Source organism: Prionailurus bengalensis, chromosome D4, assembly GCF_016509475.1.
Source record: "Prionailurus bengalensis isolate Pbe53 chromosome D4, Fcat_Pben_1.1_paternal_pri, whole genome shotgun sequence".
Classification (NCBI taxonomy): domain Eukaryota; kingdom Metazoa; phylum Chordata; class Mammalia; order Carnivora; family Felidae; genus Prionailurus; species Prionailurus bengalensis.
This window is the reverse complement of record NC_057359.1, coordinates 5,793,460-5,810,269: the sequence shown is the minus strand read 5'-3', so window position 1 is coordinate 5,810,269 and position 16,810 is coordinate 5,793,460. Positions and strand designations below refer to the sequence as shown.

Here is a 16,810-nt window from a genome sequence, read left to right as displayed (position 1 = left end):
CTGTAGCAAAAGTCCAGGACCAGATGGCTTCACTGGTGAATTTTACTAATCACTTAAAGAAGAATTAATACCAAATTTTCTCATACTCGTCCAAATCACAAGAGGAGGGAACACTTTGGAACTTATTTTACAAAGCCAGCATTCCTGACACCAAGACAGACAAGGACACTGTAAGAAAATTACAGGCCAATATCCTTGATGAACACAGATGCAAAATTCTCAACAAAATTGGTAAACCCAATTCAGCAATACATTAAAAAAGGATCAGACACCATGATCAAGTGGAACTTATTCTAGGGATGCAAGGATGGTTCAACATCCACAAATCAATCCATGTGATATACCAAGTGACAAAATGAAAAATAAAAATCATATGTTCATTTCAATGGAGGCAGAAAAAGCATTTGACAAAATCTAACACCTACGCATGATAAAAACTCAACAAAGTGGGTAGAAAGGGAACACACCACCACATAATAAAGGCTTTATACGGCAAACCTACAGCTAACATCATACTCAATGGGGAAAGTTGAAAACTTTTCCTCTGAGATCAGGAACAAGACAAGGATGTCTGTCTTGCCACTTTTATTCAACATACTACTGGAAACCCTGGCCAAAGCAATTAGGTAAGAAAAACAAACAAAAAAGGAATCCAAATGGTAAAGGAAAAACTAAAAGTCTCTATTTACAGGTGACATAATATTAGATATAGAAAGCCCTAAACGCTATACCTTAAAACTGACAAAACTAATAAATACGGTAAGGTTGCAGTATATAAAATCAATATTCAAAAATCAATGGCTTTCTATACAACACAATGCGAAAGAAAAATTAAGAATATAATCCCACTTATAATTTCATCAAAAAGAAAACCTAGTAGTAAATTTAACCAAGGAGGTGAAAGATCTGTACAATAAAAACTGTAAGTCATTGATGAAAGTAATTTAGAAAGACATGAATTAAGTGGAAAGATAGTCCATGCTCTTGGACTGGGAAAATTAACATCGTTAAAAAATATCCTAAAATCTGTATGGAACCACACAAGATCTGCAGTAGCAAAAGCAATCTTATGAAAGAAGAACAAAGCTGGAGATATCACACTTCCTGATTTCAAACTATCTTACAAAGCTACAGTAATCAAAACAGTATGGTATTGGCATAAAAACAGACCCACTGACCAAGGGAACAGAATAGAGTCCAAAAGTAAATGACACAAATATGGCCAAGTAATTAATGACAAAAGACATAAGACTATACAATGGGAAAAGAACAGTTACTTCAATTAAAGTGTTGGGAAAACTGGGCAGCCACATGCAAAAAAATAAAACTGGACCACTATCCACCATACACAAAAATCAAATCAAAATGTATTAAACACTTGAATGTAAGACCTGAAGCCATAAAACTCCTAGAAAAAAACATAGGGTTAAGCTTCTTGACATCAGTGTTGGTGATGACTTTTGGCAAAAATAAACAAGCAGGCCTACATCAAAAGCTTCTGCACTGCAAAGAAACCATCATCAAAATGAAAAGGTAACTTACTAAATGGAAGAAAATATTTGCAAATGAAAAAAACAATGATATAGCCCATATCAGGACATCTTTCTCGCTGCCCCCTCCCTGGCTTGCTCTCTCTCTCTCACAAAATAAATAAACATAAAAAAAAAAGTTTTGGTTATTAACTTCACCAAAACATAAATATTAGAGAAAAATTTGTAGTCCACATCACAGGAAAAGATAAATCTCAAAATATAAGTAAAAGCTCAAAACACAAAATAGAATCAGGGTAAAGAATATATAGTTCAGGAAGATGGCGGCATAGGAGGATGCTGGGCTCACTGCGTGTCCTGCTGATCACTTAGATTCCACCTACACCTGCCTAAATAACCCGGAAAACCGCCAGAAGACTAGTAAAATAGAGTCTCCAGAGCCAAGCACAGACAACAGGCCCACGGAAGAGGGTAGGAAGGGCGGTGCGCGCTCCACGGACTGGCGGGAGGGAGCTGGGGCAGAAGGGCACCTGCTGGCCAAGCAGAGCCCAAGTCTGGCTTGGAAAAGAGGAGGGGCCGGACGGAGTGTGTTCCCACAGCAAGAGGGACTTGACATCTGGAAGGTTATAAGCTAACAGCTCTGCTCGGAGAACGGGAGGGCTGGAGGACAACGGGAGGGAGAGTTGTTGAGCCCCGGAGGACAGAGCTCAGCTCGTCAGGGAACAAAGGCGCTCGCCAGCGCCATCTCCCTCGCCCATCCCCCAGCCAAAATCCCAAAGGGAACCAGTTCCTGTCAGGGACCTTGCTTGTGCCATGCAAACACCCAACGCTGTGCTTCTGCGGATCCAGCCCTCGGGCGGGTCTGACTCCCTCCAGGTGCCTCAGGGCCCCTCCCGAAGCAGATCACTGAAAGATAAGTGAGCTGAGCCTTCCCCTCCCACCCCTGTGCACCTTGCCGATCCACCCCAGCTAATACGCCAGATCCCCAGCACCACAAGGCTGGCGGTGTGCAAGTAGCCCAGAGGCCACACCACTCCACAGTGAGTCCTGCCCCTGGGAGAGGGGAAGAGAAAGTACACACCAGTCTGACTGTGGCCCCAGCGGTGGGCTGGGGTCAGACATCAGGTCTAACTGTGGCCCCGCCCACCAACACAAGTTATTCAAGACAGTACAGGGGAAGTGCCCTGCAGTTCCGCACCACTCCAGGGACTATCCAAAATGATGAAACGGAAGAATTCCCCTCAAAAGAAACTGCAGGAAATAGCGACAGCTAACGAACTGATCAAAAACGATTTAAACAATATAACAGAAAGTGAATTTAAAATAATAGTCATAAAATTAATCGCTGGGCTTTAAAACATATAGAGGACAGCAGAGAATCTATTGCTACACAGATCAAGGAACTAAGGAACAGCCAGGAGGAGCTAAAAAATGCTATTAATGAGCTGCAAAAAAAAAAAAAAAAATGGAGACAACCACAGCTCGGATTGAAGAGGCAGAGGAGAGAATAGGTGAACTAGATGATAAAATTATGGAAAAAGAAGAAGCTGAGAAAAAGAGAGATAAAAAAATCCAGGAGTATGAAGGGAAAATTAGAGAACTAAGTGATGCACTAAAGAGAAATAATCTACGCATAATTGGTATTCCAGAGGAGGAAGAGAGAGGGAAAGATGCTGAAAGTATACTTGAAGAAATCATAGCTGAGAACTTCCCTGATCTGGGGAAGGAAGAAGGCATTGAAATCCAAGAAGCACAGAGAACTCCCTTCAGACATAACTTGAATCGATCTTCTGCAAGACATATCATAGTCAAACTGGCAAAATACAAGGATAAAGAGAAAATTCTGAAAGCAGCTAGGGATAAACATGCTCTAACATATAAAGGGAGACCGATAAGACTCATGATGGATCTCTCTACTGAAATTTGGCAGGCCAGAAAGGAATGGCAGGAAATCTTCAATGTGATGAACAGAAAAAATATGCAGCCGAGAATCCTCTATCCAGCAAATCTGTCATTTAGAATAGAAAGAGAGATAAAGGTCTTTCCAAACAAACAAAAACTGAAGGAATTCATCACCACTAAACCAGCCCTACAAGAGATCCTAAGGAGGATCCTGTGAGACAAAGTACCAGAGACATCGCTACAAGCACGAAACTTACGGACATCACAATGACTCTAAACCCATATCTTTCTATAATAACTGAACATAAATGGACTAAATGCGCCAACCAAAAGACATAGGGATCAGAATGGATAAAAAAACAAGACCCATCTATCTGCTGTCTACAAGAGACGCATTTTAGACCTGAGGACACTTTCAGATTGAGAGTGAGGGGATGGAGAACTATTTATCATGCTACTGGAAGTCAAAAGACAGCTGGAGTAGCCATACTTACATCAGACAAACTAGACTTTAAAGGCTGTAACAAGAGATAAAGAAGGGCATTATATAATAATTACAGGGTCTATCCATCAAGAAGAACTAACAATTATAAATGTCTATGCGCCAAATACGGGAGCCCCCAAATATATAAAACAATTACTCACAAACATAAGCAACCTTATTGACAAGAATGTGGTAATTGCTGGGGGCTTTAATACCCCACTTACAACAATGGATAGATCATCTAGACACATGGTCAATAAAGAAACAAGGGCCCTGAATGATACATGGGATCAGATGGACTTGACAGATATATTTAGAACTCTGCATCCCAAAGCAACAGAATATACTTTCTTCTCGAGTGCACATGGAACATTCTCCAAGATAGATCACTTACTGGGTCACAAAACAGCCCTACATAAGTATACAAGAATTGAGATCATACCATGCATACTTTCAGACCACAATGCTATGAAGCTTGAAATCAACCACAGGAAAAAGTCTGGAAAACCTCCAAAAGCATGGAGGTTAAAGAACACCCTACTAAAGAATGAATGGGTCAACCAGGCAATTAGAGAAGAAAATAAAAAATATATGGAAACAAATGAAAATGAAAATACAACAATCCAAATGCTTTGGGATGCAGCGAAGGCAGTCCTGAGAGGAAAATACATTGCGATCCAGGCCTATCTCAAGAAACAAGAAAAATCCCAAATATAAAATCTAACAGCACACCTAAAGGAAATAGAAGCAGAGCAGCAAAGACACGCCAAACCCAGCAGAAGAAAAGAAATAATAAAGATCAGAGCAGAAATAAACAAAATAGAATCTAAAAAAACCTGTAGAGCAGATCAATGAAACCAAGAGTTGGTTTTTTGAAAAAATAAACAAATTGATAAACCTCTAGCCATGCTTCTCAAAAAGAAAAGGGAGATGACCCAAATAGATAAAATCATGAATGAAAATGGAATTATTACAACCAATCCCTCAGAAATACAAGCAATTATCAGGGAATACTATGAAAAATTATATGCTAACAAACTGGACAACCTGGAAGAAATGGACAAATTCCTAAACACCCACACACTTCCAAAACTGTAACAGGAGGAAATAGCTTGAACAGACCCATAACCAGCAAAGAAATTGAATCAGTTATCAAAAATCTCCCAATAAATAAGAGTCCAGGACCAGATGGCTTCCCTGAGGAATTCTACCAGAGATTTAAAGCAGAGGTAATACCTATCCTTCTGAAGCTATTCCAAAAAATAGAAAGGGAAGGAAAACTTCCAGACTCATTCTATGAAGCCAGTATTGCTTTGATTCCTAAACCAGACAGAGACCCAGTAATAAAAGAGAACTACAGGCCAATATCCCTGATGAATATGGATGCAAAATTCTCAATAAGATACTAGCAAATCGAATTCAACAGCATATAAAAAGAATTATTCACCATGATCAAGTGGGATTCATTCCTGGGATGCAGGGCTGGTTCAACATTCGCAAATCAATCAACGTGATACATCATAATAAAAGAAAAGAACCATATGATCCTGTCAATTGATGCAGAAAAAGCATTTGAGAAAATTCAGCACCCTTTCTTAATAAAAACCCTCGAGAAAGTCGGGATAGAAGGCACATACTTAAATATCATAAAAGCCATTTATGAAAAGCCCACAGCTAACATCATCCTCAATGGGGAAAAACTGAGAGCTTTCCCCCTGAGATCAGGAACACGACAGGGACGTCCACTCTCACCACTGTTGTTTAACATAGTGTTGGAAGTTCTAGCATCAGCCATCAGACAACAAAAGGAAGTCAAAGGCATCAAAATTGGCAAAGATGAAGTCAAGCTTTCATTTTTTGCAGATGACATGATATTATACATGGAAAATCCGATAGACTCCACCAAAAGTCTGCTAGAACTGATACAGGAATTCAGCAAAGTTGCAGGATACAAAATCAATGTACAGAAATCAGTTGCATTCTTATACACTAACAATGAAGCAACAGAAAGACAAATAAAGAAACTGATCCCATTCACAATTGCACCAAGACACATAAAATACCTAGGGATAAATCTAACCAAAGATGTACAAGATCTGTATGCTGAAAACTACAGAAAGCTTATGAATGAAATTGAAGAAGATATAAAGAAATGGAAAAACATTCCGTGCTAATGGGTTGGAAGAATAAATATTGTCAAAATGTCAATACTACCCAAAGCTATCTACACATTCAATGCAATCCCAATCAAAATTGCACCAGCATTCTTCTTGAAGCTAGAACAAGCAATCCTAAAATTCATATGGAACCACAAAAGACCTCGAAGAGCCAAAGTAATTTTGAAGAAGACCAAAGCAGGAGGCATCACAATCCCAGACTTTAGCCTCTCCTACAAAGCTGTAATCATCAAGACAGCATGGTACTGGCACAAAAACAGACACATAGACCAATGGAATAGAATAGAAACCCCAGAACTAGACCCACAAACGTATGGCCAACTAATCATTGACAAAGCAGGAAAGAACATCCAATGGAAAAAAGACAGTCTCCTTAACAAATGGTGCTGGGAGAACTGGACAGCAACATGCAGAAGGTTGAAACTAGACCACTCTCTCACACCATTCACAAAAATAAACTCAAAATGGATAAAGGACCTGAATGTGAGACAGGAAACCATCAAAACCCTAGAGGAGAAAGCAGAAAAAGACCTCTCTGACCTCAGCCGCAGCAATTTCTTACTTGACACATCCCCAAAGGCAAGGGAATTAAAAGCAAAAATGAACTATTGGGACCTCATGAAGATAAAAAGCTTCTGCACGGCAAAGGAAACCATCAACAAAACTAAAAGGCAACCAACGGAATGGGAAAAGATATTTGCAAATGACATATCAGACAAAGGGCTAGTATCCAAAATCTATAAAGAGCTCACCAAACTCCACACCCAAAAACAAATAATCCAGTGAAGAAATGGGCAGAAAACATGAATAGACACTTCTCTAAAGAAGACATCTGGATGGCCAACAGGCACATGAAAAGATCCTCAACGTCGCTCCTCATCAGGGAAATACAAATCAAAACCACACTCAGATATCACCTCATGCCAGTCAGAGTGGCCAAAATGAACAAATCAGGAGACTACAGATGCTGGAGAGGATGTGGAGAAATGGGGACCCTCTTGAACTGTTGGTGGGAATGCAAACTGGTGCAGCCACTCTGGAAAACAGTGTGGAGGTTCCTCAAAAAATTAAAAATGGACCTACCCTATGACCCAGTAGTAGCACTGCTGGGAATTTACCCAAGGGATACAGAAGTACTGATGCATAGGGGCACTTGTACCCCAATGTTTAGAGCAGCACTCTCAACAATAGCCAAATTATGGAAAGAGCCTAAATGTCCATCAACTGATGAATGGATAAAGAAATTGTGGTTTATATACACAATGGAGTACTACGTGGCAATGAGAAAGAATGAAATATGGCCCTTTGTAGCAACGTGGATGGAACTGGAGAGTGTGATGCTAAGTGAAATAAGCCATACAGAGAAAGACAGATACCGTATGTTTTCACTCTTATGTGGATCCTGAGAAACTTAACAGAAACCCATGGGGGAGGGGAAGGAAAAAAAAAAAAAAGAGGTTAGAGTGGGAAAGAGCCAAAGCATAAGAGACTCTTAAAAACAGAACTGAGGGTTGATGGGGGGTGGGAGGGAGGGGAGGGTAGGTGACGGGCATTGAAGAGGGCATCTTTTGGGATGAGCACTGGGTGTTGTATGGAAACCAATTTGACAATAAATTTCATATATTAAAAAAAAAATTAAAAAATAAAACAATAGAGGGGCGCCTGGGTGGTGCAGTCGGTTAAGCGTCCGACTTCAGCCAGGTCACGATCTCGCGGTCCGTGAGTTCGAGCCCCACGTCGGGCTCTGGGCTGATGGCTCAGAGCCTGGAGCCTGTTTCCGATTCTGTGTCTCCCTCTCTCTCTGCCCCTCCCCCGTTCATGCTCTCTCTCTGTCCCAAAAATAAATAAACGTTGAAAAAATAAATAAATAAAAAAATAAAACAATAGAATACAAATACTTCTCAAAAAAAAAGTATAGTTCAAAAAAAAAAAAAAAACAGGGCGCCTGGGTGGCGCAGTCGGTTGAGCGTCCGACTTCAGCCAGGTCACGATCTCGCGGTCCGGGAGTTTGAGCCCCGCGTCAGGCTCTGGGCTGATGGCTCGGAGCCTGGAGCCTGTTTCCGATTCTGTGTCTCCCTCTCTCTCTGCCCCTCCCCCGTTCATGCTCTGTCTCTCTCTGTCCCCAAAATAAATAAACATTGAAAAAAAAAAAAAACAAAAAGAGTGAAAATGGACCACAATCATAAAACAATGTTTATCAAACCAAAGTGATCTATGAAACGCAATAGGTTTTTATCCCATTTTGAAAAGTCCTGTGTTTGGCAGCAGAGTATCTGCAAGGCTATGGGACACACGCACTTTCATACGGTTTGCTTCACCTTCAAAATATACCCAGATTCTCACCACCTGGAGGTATCATCAGTGCTGACTTAACACCATGGATTCTTGAATCACCTGAATAGCTTCCTAAATTGCCACTGCTTCAACCAGTGCCCCACGAGAGTCAATTCTTAAACAGGAGCCAGTGATTTGTCCAAAATGTAAAAAACAAATCATGTCCTTTCAGAGCTTATAACCCACTTTACCACTAATAAATGAAAAGCTATAGTGTGTCCAGGGATTGGAAGGCTCAGTATGCTCCAATGTCAATTCTGTTCTCCTCAAGTTGATCTATAGATCCCATACAATTATAGGCTAAATCCCAGAGGCTTTTATGAGATAGAATGATTCTAAATGGAGGAGCACAGGACCTAGAATATCCAAAACAATTCTGAAAAGAGAATGAAAGTGAAGAACTCACATTACATGATTTCAAGGCATGTAATCAATCAACAACAATCAAGACAGTGTGGTAATGGCAAAATGATAGACACAAACTACAGAATAGGGTCCAGAAATAGATGGACACATTCATAGTCAAATGACTTCCAACAGGGGTGCCAAGGTAATTCAATGGAGATAAAGTACCTTCTTCTCAATAAATGGTACTGGAATAATAAAGCTCCATAAGATGGGGGGAGGGGTGGGGGGGGAGAGGGAGGAGTTTCCTTGAACCAACCACAACTTGTATCATAAACAAAAATTAAACTCAAACTGGGGCGCCTGGGTGGCGCAGTCGGTTAAGCGTCCGACTTCAGCCAGGTCACGATCTCGCGGTCCGTGAGTTCGAGCCCCCCGTCAGGCTCTGGGCTGATGGCTCGGAGCCTGGAGCCTGTTTCCGATTCTGTGTCTCCCTCTCTCTCTCTCTGCCCCTCCCCCGTTCATGCTTTGTCTCTCTCTGTCCCAAAAATAAATAAAAAACGTTGAAAAAAAAATTAAAAAAAAAAAATTAAACTCAAACTGATCATAAATGTAAATGTGGAATCTATAACCATAAACTTCTAACAGGTAACATAGGAGTATATTTGTGACCTTGATTAGATGAAACAACAAAAAAAAACCATAAAGTCTGATATTTTGATAAATTGTAAATTGATCAATTAAAAATGTTTGTTCTTAGAAAACAGCATTAAGCAGGTGGGAATGCAAACTGGTGCAGCCACTCTGGAAAACAGTATGGAGGTTCCTGAAAAAATTAAAAATAGAACTACCCTACAACTCAGTGATTGCACTACTAGGTATTTATCCAAGGGATTCAGGTGTGCTGTTTTGAAGGGGCACAGGTACCCCCACGTTTAGAGCAACACTATCAACAATAGCCAAAGTATGGAAAGAGCCCAAATGTCCATCAATGGATGAATGGCTAAAGAAGAAGTGGTATATCTATACAATGGAGTATTAGTCGGCAATCAAAAAGAATGAAATCTTGCCATTTGCAACTACGTGGATGGAACTGGAGGCTACTATGCAAATGAAATGACGCTCAATGTCATTAGGCACCAGATTTAATACAGGTACAATGAAATATCTGTACATACCTAGCATAACAGCTTAAACTGAATACCAAACCAAACAAAAAACCCACTACTTCCCCCCCACCGCCCCCGGAAACTGCCAATACCAAATGCTGGTGCAGATTCACAGCATCTAGAAATCTCAATGGCATGGCCACTTCAAAAACAGTAGAGCAGCACCTTGTGATGTTAAACATGCACTTGTTACAAGACCCAGGATCCCACACACTCTCAAGCATTTTCTCAAGAGAAATGAAGGTATGTGTCCAGGCAAAAAGACTGAAAAATGAACATTCAAGCAGCTTTATTCACAAGGCCAGAAGCTGGGAGCAACACAAATGTCCCAACCGGTACACAGATCAACAAATTGTGACAGAGCCATGCAATGGGACTGACACACGCAACAACAGGGACGATCTCAAATGTATTACGTGCGTGACAAGTGTGATGGCCTTCAATGCCCCACGTGATCTGTCCTCTTTCACCTCTTCAGCCATACTGGCCCTGTGTTCTTGCTGTTGGCAGGACGCCTCGGGTACCACTCTGCCTCAGGGTCCTTGCACTGGCAGTTTCCTCAGCATGAAGTGTTCTTCTTTAGACACCAGCAAGTCTTCTTTCCCCACACTTGTCAAATGCTGTCTCCAAATAATTTCTCAGAGACGCGTATCTGATCAACTTATTTAAAATTAAAATCGATCCTTCACAACGCGTTCCTTGTTTCATTTCTTCTATGTCGATTATCAAATAACAAAGTCTTTTAATCATCTTCCATCAACTGAACGTAAGCTACACGAGGGCAGAAATCTTTGTCGGCTGTTTACGTGGTAATTACACCAGGGCACGGAGCGCCTCAGGAGCTCAATATGCCAGTTATGAATAAACACTTCACAGGCAGGAATACAAATATAATAACCACTATGGAGGACAGCATTTAGAGTATTTAACAAAATGAAACTGCATGTAACCTCTGACCATTTTCGCTTATAGTTTCACCCCTACAGTCATGTAATTATAAACAACCCAAATGTCTTTCAATAGAAGGCTGATTAAATTACCAACAGTACTTTCACATACTAGACCACAATGAAGCTATAGTAAAAAATGAAGATGCTTTTTAAGTCTCAATATGGAAAAATGTCCTCTTTATGAAAAAACTTTAAAGCAAGAATATATGGTATGCTATAATTGTTGGCGAATAATGGAAGGAGGCGCGTCTAGGTGGTTCAGTTGGTTAAGTGTCCGACACGGTTTCCGCTCAGGTCATGCTCTCCCGGTTCGTGAGTTGGAGGCCCACATCCGGCTCTATGCTGACAGTGCGGAGCCTGCTTGGGATTCTCTCTCTTCCCCCTCTCTCTGCCCCTCCCTCGCTTGCTCTCTCTCAAAATAAATAAATTTAGAAAAATCAGAATTAATGGTAAACAGTGTAAACCAGTGTTAAAAAGTAAAGTTGAACTTGATCTAAACCTTTTTCTACTTTTCTGAATGTATGGTCTCTTTATAAGCTTCTTAAACCCACCGTAATACAAAGTGAGGAACGAACCGAAGGCTCACCTGAGATGTGTTCATTTTCTGCACCTCTCGGGAGACCGTGAAGGGTCTGGCCTGCCCGGCGGCTTCTAAATTCACTTCCACAAAGTCTCAGCACCCCAGAAGGAGAGGAGGCTCCCTCCAGGAATAGGGCGGTTGGACCCTGGAAAAGGGAGGGGAATGACTGTGCAGAGCCAACGACTGTCCGTACGAGTCCCTTAAGTGATCGTGGGGGCATAAGCCTGCAGGTTTCTAAACTTTTTTCTATCAAGTTAAAAAAACAATCAGCTAATGACCAGAGTATACGAAAGGATCAAGCACTGCTCTTTCATTAAAATTAGCACAGAAAAAAGACGCAGGCTCCATTTTTATCCAGAGTCTTCGTAAGACTACTTTACCCCTTGCGTGAGCGAAGCCAGAAAGCGAAGCAAAAGGGACAGCGCCGTGGACACCTGGCTGGCCCCCGCAGACTGTACGATCTCACCCATCTGAGACTCGGATTTCACACCGGGGTAACGCGTGTGCCGGTACCTGCACCTGGCAGTAGGGTAACCGCTTCACAGGTGAGCTCTTACCTAACTCTCCGAGACACGCCCACAAGCGGACGTTACCCTCACTACTATCGTCATTTCCAGAAGACCTGCCTCTTTCCGAGGTTACTTCTCTCGCCCCGGTTACAGGTGACAGACCTGGAATCTCCCTGGTCTCCCTGGCTCGCAAACTCGGGCTCCACCGCAGACCTCCCTAACCGCCCCCCCCCCCCACCCCCCGCTCCCGCGCTTGCCAGCACATTCGCTGTCAACGTCGGGAACGCGCTTTCCCTTCCCGCCGCCCGCAGAGGTCTGCCCGGGTCGGGATGCAGGCCGTGCCCGGCACACGGTCCCGCACACCTCGGCCCGCACCGCGCACCGACTGCACACGGGGCTCGGCCAAACCCGCCCACGGGGAGCGCGAGCCCTGGAGCGCGCCTCAGGCTCCGGACTTCCCGCCAGTGGCTTCCGGGTAACACCCACCGCCCCCACGCCACCCCAACGCTCCGCACAGGTTCCACAGACCCTCCGCGCCCTCACCCCAGGTGTGCTCCTTCCAGCCTGCCTGACCGAGAAAGTTCTGGGACCTGCTCGGCGGGAAGATGCAGATGCGTAAAAACGCGGCGGGGCTAGGACGGCACTTGCGCAGAAGAAGACCCAGAAGACCCGTTCCCAGAGTGCTGCGCGGTGATCCGTCTGGATTGGACTACATTTCCCATAGGCCTCTGCCCTCGCTTCTTGACTTGATCATGCAGTAATTTCCCCTTGGGTGGGTGGCCTGTTTTTTCTGCCCACGTTCTTTTATAGCCCCTAGATGTTCTAGATTCAATGTGACCATCGTAATCCAATGCAATGCTTGCCCCTCGATGAGATCCCGACTGTAAAAACAGCAGCTGCCACGGGCTCTGAGGACAACTTGAGAAATTTGAACACGGACTGGGAATTAGAAATATTAAGGAACATACGATTACTCTCGCATGGTGTGAAAATAATATAAGAATCACATAGGAAATATACGAATTTATTTAAAGGCACGAATAGTGAAGTGTTTAGGATTGAAATTGTACGTTTGTAAATTGGCTTTACTTCCTGAAAGCAAAATCAGACAGCATACATGGCAAAGAAAACTTTTTAAATCAAAGAAAAGGTGCTTATTTTGCTGTATTCCAATTTTCTGTATGGAAAGTAGTAGAGAGAGAGCAAAATTTTAAATGGGATCTTCTTCACTAGTGTGCTTATTGAACTCAAAATGGCCAAGAGAAGTCAAGGGACATAAACATTTCTCTTAAGATGAAGGTTGTGAGATGTATATGTTACTAGAAAATGGAGGACAGAAATCCAGTAAAAGACTAACAATCTTTTAACCAAAGGGAAGAAACAAACAGGGGAAATGCAAGTACACGTTTCAAAAGTAATTAATACGTAAAACATTACACAAAGCAAAGTAAAAATGATCAAGCAGATGTTCAAGGAGCAAATCTAATTCTCATCCATCTTCTAATCTCCTCTCCCTTGGTGCACATTTGTATCTCTCCATTTTGTGCCTGTTCCTAGAAGTCCATCCACATGCCTTTACCCCAGACTTCCTGATCACCAACTTTCCAGCCTATTCTTTCCTAGTCCTCTATTACCATTGAGTAAGGAACCGTTGACCATAAATCAGCATTAATCTAAAGTCAAGACATCCCTTCTTCATCAAACACAGACAACTAAAATACCTCCCCAAATTCTGTGCACCGGGCGGATTTGCCCTCACCACACCCTTTCAGGGTGACCCCTGAGTGTGGCCGTAAGCGAGCAGCTTTTCACTTCCAGCTGATCCCACCATACCGTGCAGACACATCTATAAACCAGTTTTTTCCTCCTTTGTTAGCTCAGTATAGTCAACTCCCTATAGGGCCGTAAGAAGAGTTGGCAGACAAGGAGTTGAGGAGTAGGACTAGTTATCACTCAAATGTAAACTATTTGCTCATGCAGATCGCTTATGTCTTTTGGTCCTGTTTTGGTCAGTCTTGTATTTACCATTCATTTTACCATTCATTCATAGCACCACACACAGATTGTCACAGTTAATGATGGCCAATTTCTGTCACATAGTCGCTCACCATCCCATAATCAGTAATTTAGTAGCTGGGCGCAGTATCAAGATAGAAGCTACTTGTTTCAATGGTGAAGACTTAGCAGCAGCAGAAAGCATGCTTCGCTCCAGAACTCTAGGAGTTTGGACTACACAGACTTCTACAACGCCATTGGGTCTACTGGGGCATAAGGTTCACAGGACAATGCAGCTTACATCATGTTCTAGATCACCTGCAGAACTTCCTGTTGCTCCAACAAATACGTCGGAGTAGCTTGTCCAGAAGTGTTGTAACTTGCCTCCAGAATTTGACAATGGCCGTCCAACTGTCTGCATCATCTATGTGGTGGAGAGCAAAGATGATGCAACAAATTGTTTCACACTTTTGAGGAGCTATTTGAACGTACTCCAGACTACTAAACCTCTAGAGACTTCATTTTTATAACATTTCTTTCACTTTTAAATGCTACTTTCCACTGGTTGTTATGAATGCTTTTTGCCTAGAAATCTAATGTGCTTCTATTTCCTGTTCACCAGTTTTCCAATTAACATAATGTCATCTATTATAGAGCAGTGAAATATAATATTACAATAAATTGTATTATGATAAAGGAGAGGTGATACAAGCTTCTCAAGACAGTGCTCATGCTCAATTGTCCCTTACAGAAACAAAGCAACTTCTGATTTTCCATATTGATGAAGACAGAGACATTAACCCTTGGTTAAGGAGTAGCTTGGTGGGTAAAATGCTAAATTGACTAAAGGTACCCCGTCTGGAATCGTATTCATGCATGGCACTATTACCGGATTAAGTTCATGGTTCTTGACTTACTTTCTAAAATCATCTGGCTTTCATCAGCCACAGAGTTGAAATAAATGGGGATATAGAGAAACTATCACCATAGCAAATTCTGAAGTTTTGTTGGTGGCACTAATCTCCACTGTTCCCTCCAAAATATGGTAGTGCTACGGTGGATGTCCAAGAACTTCTTCCTAGACCTTCCTACCTCATTAACTCTATTTCACTGATGAGGAAACCTATGCAGAGATCAGCTCATTATAGGATTAAATTGTAGAGTGTATGTAGTCACTAAACATTCTGGGCCTGTGGAAATAACCACAAACTGTATCCACTTCAAAGTGAAACAGTTTCCAGCAAAAGTCTTCACTCTAACTGGAGGAAAATGATCACATTTTAGATCTCAAGGGAGTAGTATCACTCCATAGTCGGTATATAAGAACAACAAAAATGATATTTAGATACCTCCTCCCCTCTCCAGAAAAATGCAGACACCTTGGTGTGTGACCATATGGAATGCTTATGGAAAGATTCCTTCTACATACGTGCATCTATGATATAGGAAACTTTAAGAAACCTAGGCTCTCCTTGAGTTGACGCCTCTAGTCTATAAACTGGATTGTATCAGAAAAATGGGAAAGAAGCTATAAATGTCTATTATGGTGACTTCTGTTATTTTATTCATCATTCGTCCTGAAAATATATGTATATAATATATACTTTGAAGTACCATGAGAAAGTAAGTATCTAATTCATTTTGATGGATCTAATAATCAAGTAACCACCAAGACAAATCCCTACCCATCTTTTGGTTCTCAAAATTTGCCACAAATTGATTATATCCAGTGAGTTTAAAAAAAATCATGTTTTGGTTCTATTGGAGAGAGATTTATTTCATTGATATGAAATAAAGCCTTGGCAGTGGGATTTTCCTCGCTTGCCCGAAGGGGTACTAACTTAAAAGCCTATTTGAGAACCACTACTCTAGCTCACATCACACATAGACACTCTGCCTCTCCTGCTGACTGTGTTAATTGCACTCATCTTGCCGCTGAGAGTTCATTGCTGTCACCAGGGATCCGCCAATCCTAATGAGCTCAATTCCCAATGAAATCCAGGGACCTATTTCAATAGATGTCTCTGTTGCCATCATTTTCAACCTAAAAACATGGTCATCATAGAGCTGCTCAAGGTCTTAGGTGCCTCCGTCTTCAATGCATTTTATGTTGATTAAAGGAGTGTTCTTCAGGCCTCTTGGGGACCTGTTTAAGGAGTGCTGGGCATCAGAAGTAATATATTCACTCTTTCATTCCCATCACCATGAACCTTCATTTTACTCCTTTAAGTGTATCTTGGACATTCTGGAATCTCAGTCTTATATACTGTAGACCAACACTTAACCCTTGATTCAATAAACCAGTCTGGCAAACTGGTAGAGCGACTCCCACAGTCTCAAGGTAACGCGTTAATTCCTGAACCCACAGCTGGGGTGGTCATAGCCATAAATATGACTTGATCCGAGTATATTTTATCCTTCCAAGTCTCACATCCTAAGAATCTGTTTTAAAATATACCTGTTGTTGGCTTAGTCAGCTATAGTAAGGTGACAGACATGGAGAGAGCTGCCTTTGAAAGGGGTGTTTATTACTTACATTTCCAAAAGGTGGGGCGTACTGTGTCATGCAAGGTTCCATTGGTAAGTACCAGGCTTATCCAGAAAGAGCAAAGAGAGAGCATTGCCCAGAGCCACTATTACAGTTTCCATGGGAAGGAATGGTCAAAGCAGGGTAGGCAAGTCTGAGCAAGGTTAGAATTGGGTAGTTTGACAGTTTCATTGTGCTCTGGGCTATAGGGATGATTTAGTTGCCTATACCTAACCTACTGTGATTTTCGGGCAGGGTGTGATTATTTTAGGGCATATATATGTATATATATATATATATATATATATGTGTGTATATATATATATGTATATATATATATGTATATAT

At 41.8% G+C, this 16,810-nt stretch overlaps 1 long non-coding RNA gene across 2 annotated transcripts in view; it reads right to left on the bottom strand.

Moving 5' to 3' along the window:
* Positions 1-12,614, bottom strand: part of LOC122474980 — a 40,316-nt gene extending 27,702 nt beyond the window's left edge. Inside the window, exons 1-3 of one of the 2 annotated variants that reach the window (XR_006295059.1) lie at positions 12,484-12,614; positions 11,438-11,576; positions 10,174-10,672 (exon numbers count right to left, since the gene is read on the bottom strand). This is a non-coding gene — a long non-coding RNA (uncharacterized LOC122474980). Of the gene's footprint in view, positions 1-10,173; positions 10,673-11,437; positions 11,577-12,483 lie in introns of those variants that run through there. The other variant, XR_006295058.1, reaches the window with a different exon arrangement.
* Between the last annotated feature and the right edge of the window lie 4,196 nt (positions 12,615-16,810).